Source organism: Mastacembelus armatus, chromosome 21, assembly GCF_900324485.2.
Source record: "Mastacembelus armatus chromosome 21, fMasArm1.2, whole genome shotgun sequence".
Lineage (NCBI taxonomy): Eukaryota > Metazoa > Chordata > Actinopteri > Synbranchiformes > Mastacembelidae > Mastacembelus > Mastacembelus armatus.
Genome location: NC_046653.1, coordinates 9,269,439 through 9,278,140, shown reverse-complemented (window position 1 = coordinate 9,278,140; position 8,702 = coordinate 9,269,439). Strand labels below are relative to the sequence as shown.

At 38.3% G+C, this 8,702-nt stretch overlaps 1 protein-coding gene across 1 annotated transcript in view; it reads left to right on the top strand.

Annotated features, from left to right (window-relative positions):
- The first annotated feature begins 4,919 nt into the window (after window positions 1-4,919).
- Window positions 4,920-8,702, top strand: part of thsd7ba (thrombospondin, type I, domain containing 7Ba) — a 197,610-nt gene continuing 193,827 nt past the window's right edge. The window contains exon 1 of the mRNA XM_026294497.1: window positions 4,920-5,007. The gene's annotated coding sequence lies outside the window, so the exon portion shown is untranslated. The remainder of the gene's footprint in view (window positions 5,008-8,702) is intronic.

Sequence of the window (8,702 nt, the reverse complement as noted above, 5' to 3'; positions counted from 1 at the left end):
CATGTCTTAGCCAGCAGAGAGTTGACCCTCTGTGCTGTGTTGCTTAAAAAAACCACAGGTGATTAAGTCATCAGCACTAAAGCAATTGAGCCAGTGCCCTGGAAACAAATAGACCACCCTCCTTCACAGATGACTCCCAGTTTGCTGTCATGGCTGTAATGCGGCTGCAGAAGCTGCAGGTTGTTTGACAGCGAGAGGCAGTGAATGAATTTTTAACAGTGGAAAAGTCTTGCTCATTAGTGGACTCCTCTGATCTGGTCATTGTGTTGCTGCTACTGAGGGCAGATGGCGGCCCCTCCTTAGGAATGGGGGAGGGTGTGTGTGTGTGTGTGTGTGTGTGTGTGTGTGTGTGTGTGTGTGTGTGTGTCAGTATTTATGTTTTTTTGTCTGTATCTGTGTGTGTCCATTGGGTGTGTCATGTCAGTGTGAATTCTGTGTGTTCACTGTGTCTGTGTCTTTGTCTCCATTCCTTCTCATTATGTGTGTGTGTGTGTTTTTGTGCAGCATCAAAAAAAGAAATATCCAATTTAAGTCATATCCTCTATTTTTTTATTCTCTTGTTAAACAGGTGAGAAAATGGACAACTTCACCTGTTTTTAACAGAAATAAACTTTGAGAAATTTCTCAAATTAAGTGTCATTTTCTTGTTAATAATGCCCCAATCTGCCACATTCTGTCAGGTCTGTTGCACACACATCTTGTAAATTTCTCAAATGAGGGAAACTGCACTAGGAAGACGATGAATTGTGTCACCCCACGAACAGATTTTTTTCTTGTTTTGAGAAAAATAACTCTTAAATGCTGAAAATGAGAATAAATGACAGGTTTATAGTGCTCAGCGTAGGCGGGCAAGTGCAAGCAGCAGAAACGTTAATGGCAGTGTTTCTCATTCTGAATGTGAATACCCAACCAGTAGTGAGCCTGGTGTGCTTTGTTGCTGCTGACAATACAGTTGACAGCACATCTGGCATCGTAGCGGGGCCACAGTGTTTGTCTCCCCCATCGGGATATGCTCTCTGCACCATTAGCTGCTCACTAGGCAGGAAAAGACCAGCTACAGCGCTGTCCTACTGCCAGTCATTCATGATGCATCACTTAACACACTCAGCCCATGTCCATACCAATGTAGGATGACTGTATCCACAGTTAGCATCTTATTCTCTTAAAGACGCCATCACCATTAAAACTGTAGAAGCTAGTTCACTGCCACCTGAAGCAGCGGCCAATTCCACAGAGCTACATCCTCTGTTTTCCAACATCGTTTTTATTTAGTTCAGCTTTAGTCATTCAGGAAATCTCATTTACACAAAGACAAATATTTTGCAAAATAAACCACCTAAAATATTAGATATATGTGAGATTAGAACAAAACTAAAGCAGAAACAAATGATCACAGAGCAAGAAATTAAACTGATCACAACCACAGACAAGCGTGTGAAAAAACAGGCTGCAGGAAGCAGTCAGATCATACCACTGTGACACCAGAAACAGGCTGAGGGCACCTCAATGTGCATGTTGAACTTTGCTTACACCCTTCACCAGCTGATGTGGAAGCACTAAGCTATGAAGAGCCAAAACAAAATGCAGATCCTGTAATAATATTGTTATTTTGGCCATCACATGATCATTTCCCTTTTGCTTAAGCTGTTTTGTGCTCTTGCATTGTGATTCCAGCAGCAGTGCTACTTCCAAATTAACAAAAGAGTTTTCTACCAACAGAATGGCACAACAACCCACACAGGTTAAAGGTCACTAACTGGGGTCTTTAAAGTAAAATATATTGCTTTATTTTAAATTTCAAATGATTACTTACATCTAACAGTTTCACTTTCCCTTAAAAAATATAATTCAAAGGGAAATAACAGCTACATTTTAGTGCCATTTTGGGACTTTTGGGGTTAACAACTGACGGCCCTAATCTAGAATTAGGTTCATCTGTTTTTGTGTCATTTTGGTAAGAACCCTTCAAACAAACAAACAAAACCAATCCCACAGTGAAAGAGTGAAAGGAGAGCTGTGTGACCTCTTCCCTGACTTTGTGTTTGTCCAGGGAATTTAAAGTCATTAAAGCACAGAGCTATGAAAGGCCTGATACTTAAAGTGACCCACGAGTATTGGCTAAGAGGGGGAGAGACATTTGTACAATGACTTTGTTTGTCCTGAGTCTTTCACAGAATCATTGCAACAAAGCTATTCCAAATCGTTACTTGGCTTAGAGCTGAAGTCTATCAGTTGATTTAGGATTTGGTGCAGAGCCCTACTGAGTGCTGTAATTTCTTTGTAATTTTGAAGTGATGCATAGCATCACACAACAGTCACGCTGAGAAAACACAAAGCAATTTAGTAAGGTGATATGAACAATACTCAGCAGCAGCTACAATGCAATTTAAATTATTAAGCCTTCTTGACGTTAATATCCCACATTATAGCTGAAATAGCTGCGAAAAAGCAGACATATCAAATGTGAAACATCATGAAATATGTTTGTATGGTAGCAATTGCTGCGCCTTTTGTGCACACATTTTTATGGCATAAACCCCGACATTGTGCTGTCACTATACTTTCTACAGCAGCTAAATTTACTGCCTAGTAAATTTTGTTATATGCCTCTCTCCAGAAGCATTCTGGCTTCAACATGTGACATTAGCCATATGAATGAATAAGTGCTGGTGTGACCCCTGTCAGACTATTGTATCTCTTATTGGTTAACCAAGACAGATCAGGGTCAGAGATGCTTCTTTGGACCACCAGTTATAAAGTTATAGCCACTCAAAGATTGCTGGATCACTTTTCCTTCATAGTGTAAGGCAAACAGACACACATCACTGAACAACACAGACCTTTGCCAGCTGGAGAAAACTGTAATAAATCAAGTGTATTTGTTTGCTTATCCATCCATGTATTTCACACTTTCTAAAAATAGAGCGCATACAGGACTGAAGACGTTAAGCTGGCTGACTGCTTTGGGTGGTTTTTCTGAGTGTTGTAAAAGAGAATCCTGTCTGAGCTGTTACTGACCTCCTCACACTGACTTTCTGCTGTTGCAATCGAGCTTGATTTCAAATAGAAAGGAGCTTGGAGCTTGTAGGTTTTTCTCTTCATCACACTGACAGTGAGCAAGAAGGCATTTTAGGCCATAAAAAACTAAATCCACCAGATGGTGCTCATCCCTTCCTCATTCGGCTCATTCTCAGTTTTTATGGGATCTTTTATTAATTTCAGGGCAAACATCAGTCTCACCCTGCACACCCCCATGCTCCTCTCATGCCTTAATGTAGGCTCACAGAGTGACTGTGGTTGTCAGTGTTGTTTCTGAGTCTACATGCAAGCTTTAATGACTTATTGATGGACGACTGCCTTTCATCTGAGTGGGGCTTTCTTGCCCATTGGAGTGTCCAGTCGTTCCCATGTCTAAGGTTTCGCTCTGGACTTTCTCCTTTTTGATCATCCCTCAGCCTTTTTCAATCTATTTCAAGTTGCCGCAGTGCCTCTTTGAATTTTCGGGGAGGATAAATGTGTTGAAAAGAAAGGGGCTAGAGGAGGGCTGACAAGCTTGTGTTACCACAGAGAGATTTACATGGGGCCATAAAAGCCAGGGTGAAAGGAGAGGAGGTATAGCCCATATTAAAAGGTCAGCGTGTGGGGACAGAGAGGTAAACTGACCCAGCTAGGTTGAAGGCTGGACAGCCCACACACACCACCTGCACCTACACTCCCATTCACGCCCTGCCCTCTGGTTGAAGACTTTCTGGCTTTGGACAAAATAACCCCACCCAACTATCTTCCCTCTCTCACTCAGTGAGCTGTCTACTGTTTCCTTTAGAAGACTATCCTGGCCTCCACATCATTTTATCATCGTCTCTGGCCCGTAAATCACCAAGAGGAAGTTTACCAGCTCTACCAGTACAGCTCAGCTTGTGCCTTGAAGCCACGTCAAGGCTGAGCAGTCTTCTGACACCCAGTATCCCCATGTGGGGCTGTGTAGATGGATCTCAGGGTACCGTGCTGCCAGAAGAAACAAAAGAAACCTTGTAATATTGTGAGTGAAAGCCCAGAGGCTGACTTATGAAAAAAATAAAGCCATTCAGCTCCGAGATGTTTATGAGTGGCCTTGGGAAGGACATCTTCTGTTCTATTGTGAGTCTTTCTTGGCTTTAGTGTGTTGAATTTGTGAGCCACTGCAAGAACCAACTACAGTTGGTTCTTCTGCATGCAAACAGTTGACTACAACTCGCTCAGTAAAATGATTTCACTATCAGGTGTTGGATGGCATGTGACACAGTCTGGTGAGCAAGCTACTTCCTCAAATGGATAGAACATATTGTACCCTGCATAACGCTGTTGTTGTTCAATGAAGAAGTCTATTTTTGACTTATTACGTAGTTTGTTGTGTTCTCATGTATGAGTGAGGTTTCAAAGCATGTCTGTATGTTATACTTTTACAGTTCATGTAAAGCTGAACTTTAATGCATACTGAGAATAGAAGCATAGAATAGGGAATTTTGAAGATATAATCAAATGAAAAGTTTGCAACATAAAACAATTCACAGTGACCTTTATGTAAGAAATACCACTGTAGTAAACATAAAACATAAACATAAATAATAATAAATAGTAATAAATAAATCTATATAAATTCATGATTTTGGCTTTTTGAATTATACTATTGCATTAGACTATTGCATTTAAGTTATTTAAGTTAAAACATAAACTCTGGGCTCACTCAATGGAAAGGTTACATGTCATTATAAGATATTTTACTTACAACGTACAACATAAGTTAAGTAGCGACCAGCTCAAAGTCTAATCATAGGTGATGCCTCAAGAGACAGCATATCTGTGTGCATGGGCCATCTAGTGGAATCATTTGCGTCATTACACAGATGAATTCCCCAACAGATTCCTCATTTCAGATTTGCAGTTACTTTGTACTTTTCATAAACACAGTTCGAGGAGGATGAATGGTCGAATGTACGCAGTGGTAGGACGTAACTACATACATTTACTGTAAGTACAATTTTGAGGTATTTGTACTTCATTTGAATAATATTTTCATCTTCTGCTACTTCATACATTAACTTCACTACATTTACCTCAAATATTATACTTACTTCAGTGAACTTATTTGACAACTTTAACTACTAGTTACCTTTCAGAATGACAATGATGCAAAATATAATTATAAAACCTCACAATTTACCCAGCAGTATGTAAAGTAATTCAGCTGTACGTATACAAGATAGTTAAACGAGCTCCAGATAATTAATTTTAATTTTCCAGCTGCACCATTAATGTGATGAACACAATAATTTCCACATTCCACATTGAACTTAAAGGTACAATGTGCAATAATTAGAGCGATATATTAGCAGAAACTGAATATACTATTGATGAATATGTTGTCATTAGTGCATAATCACTGAAAAACACAACCCATTGTATTTTCTTAATCTTAGAATGAACCTTTTAAATCTACATAGGAAGCAGGTCTCCTTTCACAGAGGCCATCTTGTTACACAGTAGCCCACAATAGACAAACCAAACACAGGCTCTGGATAGGGAATAACTTTTTGATTTAAAGGTGATGACCACTGTTCTCACTTTTGCACCTGGAAACGAGTGGTGGGGTGTGATGGGTGCTCAGAAGGTTGCATTCTGCAATGTAACCACTAGATGCCGCTAAATCACATTTTACACATTGCACCTTTAAGTAAAGGCTTAAAGTACTTCTTCCAGTATTGAATATAGGCATGAGATTAGTGTCATGTGAGTCAGTGATGTTGACTTAAAAACAATTGAAATAATCCACACTGAGAAAACAGTCCATTGTTTGCTTTCACCACATCCATTATTGTCCACTGAGTCCAATAATTTCCACTCACAGTGAAAGGGGATAATTGCTTTTATGTGTTGCAAATAAACAAAGGTTTAAGATGAATGCAAAGTGTTTGGTTTGAATGGCAACACAATGCCAAATGGAAAGAAAACACAAGAAAACAGTGGCTAGTTACATGTTACATGCCTCATAAAGAGCCAGGTTACACATTTTTGAAAATGGTTTTGGCATAAGGGTTTAAATGACAGGAGGTTTTATCCTTGAAAGGACCGGTTTGTTACAGTACACAGGTTTAACAAACAAAATGGGTCTGAGCAAGAGTGACAAAACGGTATTTCATTCAAACTTATCTGCAAGTTTTTGTGCAAGATATTGTTTACAAAGTGCTGAAACAATGACCTGGATTGACACGCTGATGCTAAGTAAAGAGAACATTAACATCATTCATGTGCTCTGAGGAGTCCACTGCATCCAGGGCTTTGCACTGGGAGGAGGATCTGCCTTTGAATAATGTAAAGTATTCATTGTTTGAAATACACTGCCTGTGGATACACAAATTTTAAAATAAAACAAAATTCAGGATAAATGATGGCAGTTAATTTTATTTTTGGAATTACTTCAGCAGATGAGTTACTCATACACAGCACAGTGAAATTATGGCTTCCTGCCCCACCATTTGTATTAATTTTAAGGATAGGAAAATTGTTCCTTGAAGGCCATTAATTTATGATTACAAGTAAAATTCTCACTATAAGAATACAGTGGACATGAAATATTGCTTCTCTACAACCACAGTACAGAAACTGACAAAAGTTTGTCCATTAAACATTAAACCACTTTCTAACATTTTACTCACAGACCCGAAATAGTCCCTATGAAAATTGTTTACTGTGTGCTTTGTGAATAAGTGAGACACTGTTTCTGGAAAGAGAAGTTGCCACTGAATTATTAAAATGCAGTTTTGTGATGGTGAGAGCACCACAGATTTAATTTTATTTACCCCTATTAGGGTAGAGACAAATCTTGGAGACAGTGTAAAACCTAGAATAAGATATGTATGGCTAAATAGCAGTAGTGAAAGTGAAGATTATTTTATCTTTAAGTTGGGCCAAAAGACCTTTTAAAAGAAAAGGTCATAAGAGTACAAGTGAGTTTTAATGAGGAATGAATGAAAAGATGCTGCACTGCATGGACATGGTCATTTCCTCTCTGTGTGTTTAGAGCTGAAATCTGTAAAGTTGAAATCTGTAATGTCCTGCACATTTGAGGCCTCTCCAGGGGTGAGAGGTCTACAGCTATGGTGGCAGAGTAATTGGATGGTGAAAACACAGCCACTCAAATGTGATATCCATGAATAATTTTGATAGATTTTTTTGTGGTAGTTTTTTTTTTGTATATTATATTAACTATAGCTAGCAGCAACATTTTTTATGCATTTAAAACACTACCTATGTTTAGCACCTGTATCATTTAAACATCAAAATAATCAAAGAACATTGAAGTCTCAAACATTTATCCCATTCACTATACACCCATACACTGCTCTTCATACTGGTAAACCTTATAACTTAGTATTGGTGTAGACTGTTAACACTATATTTCCGTTGTGGGATGAATATTTTTCTCAGATTAAAAATATTTTTCATATTAATAAGCTGAGGTTCAGATAATAGATTTTGGAGAATATAAATACAGTGCATTATGAGGGAGCATGCGACTTACATGACTAATTTTAAATTAAACTGAAGAGACTATGACCAGAGATGTTGTTGCTCTCCATATTTATGCTGCAGTAAAAGCCTAAACCTAAATCCAAAAATGGGTTGTATAAATGAACAGTACTGTCTGTAATCATCTTCCTTGTATTCTCGCCTCTCTGATCTTTTTGCATGTTTGGCTCTTTGCATCAGTACATTTGGAGCTTCTCAGGCTCAGTTAACTGGGATAAACAAGGACTGAACAGCATATTCTTCCCATCCTTTACCTCCACAGTTTGAATGACAAGCTTGTTAATTTGAATTTTGGCAGGGCACATAAACAGCCATGCAAAAGTAATCATGTAAATGGTGCTGAACTAAATTACTGACACTTGTGTGAAACAAGAACATAAAAATGAAATGTCAATTGGCTATCTGAGTTCTTATTTCCTTTTCATCACTGTATAATGTGATTATGATAATAAACTAAAATCTTCAAGTATTTTGTTTACAGGGTTGTTTTATAGAGGGCAGAAATATTAAATGTCAAATGGAAATTTTTGCACTCACAGGTATTATGCATAGAGGCCTATTTTGCATTCAGCTTTGAATTATACGTTGATAGATCACTTTTTCACACGTTAAAAAATGTAATTATTGAACTGCATTTTCAGTTAGTTATGCAGTTATAATTCCACAGTGGACAACAAAGAGATGATATTGTTACTCATCCTTCTGCTTCACACAGCTCGCTGTAGACTGCAAATGTCACTTGGACAATGCAGAGCAGTGGGAGGAATTTCATTGTAAAATAAAAAATCGTACAAAAGATTTACAGCACATTATGATGACACATTACCCGGCTCTGTCTGAAACATTGACAGACCCTAAGTGGCTACCATAAGTGGGCCATTGATACACCCTGTAATCCAAATGCCTTCTCGGTCCTGATTCATTGTAGCATTTTCCCTTGTTTCCACAAACAGGTTTGTGTTTATCAGCCACAATTGAGATGAAGTTCTTTCATTTTACTTAGCATCCAGGAGGACTAAAGACCTTAAGTACATAATGACACCCACATCCATGATTATTTACTACCTGTATTCACTGAGAAGACAAGAGAACAGCTTGAATTAACTCATTAATCTCTTGTTACAGACAGTTTGTCC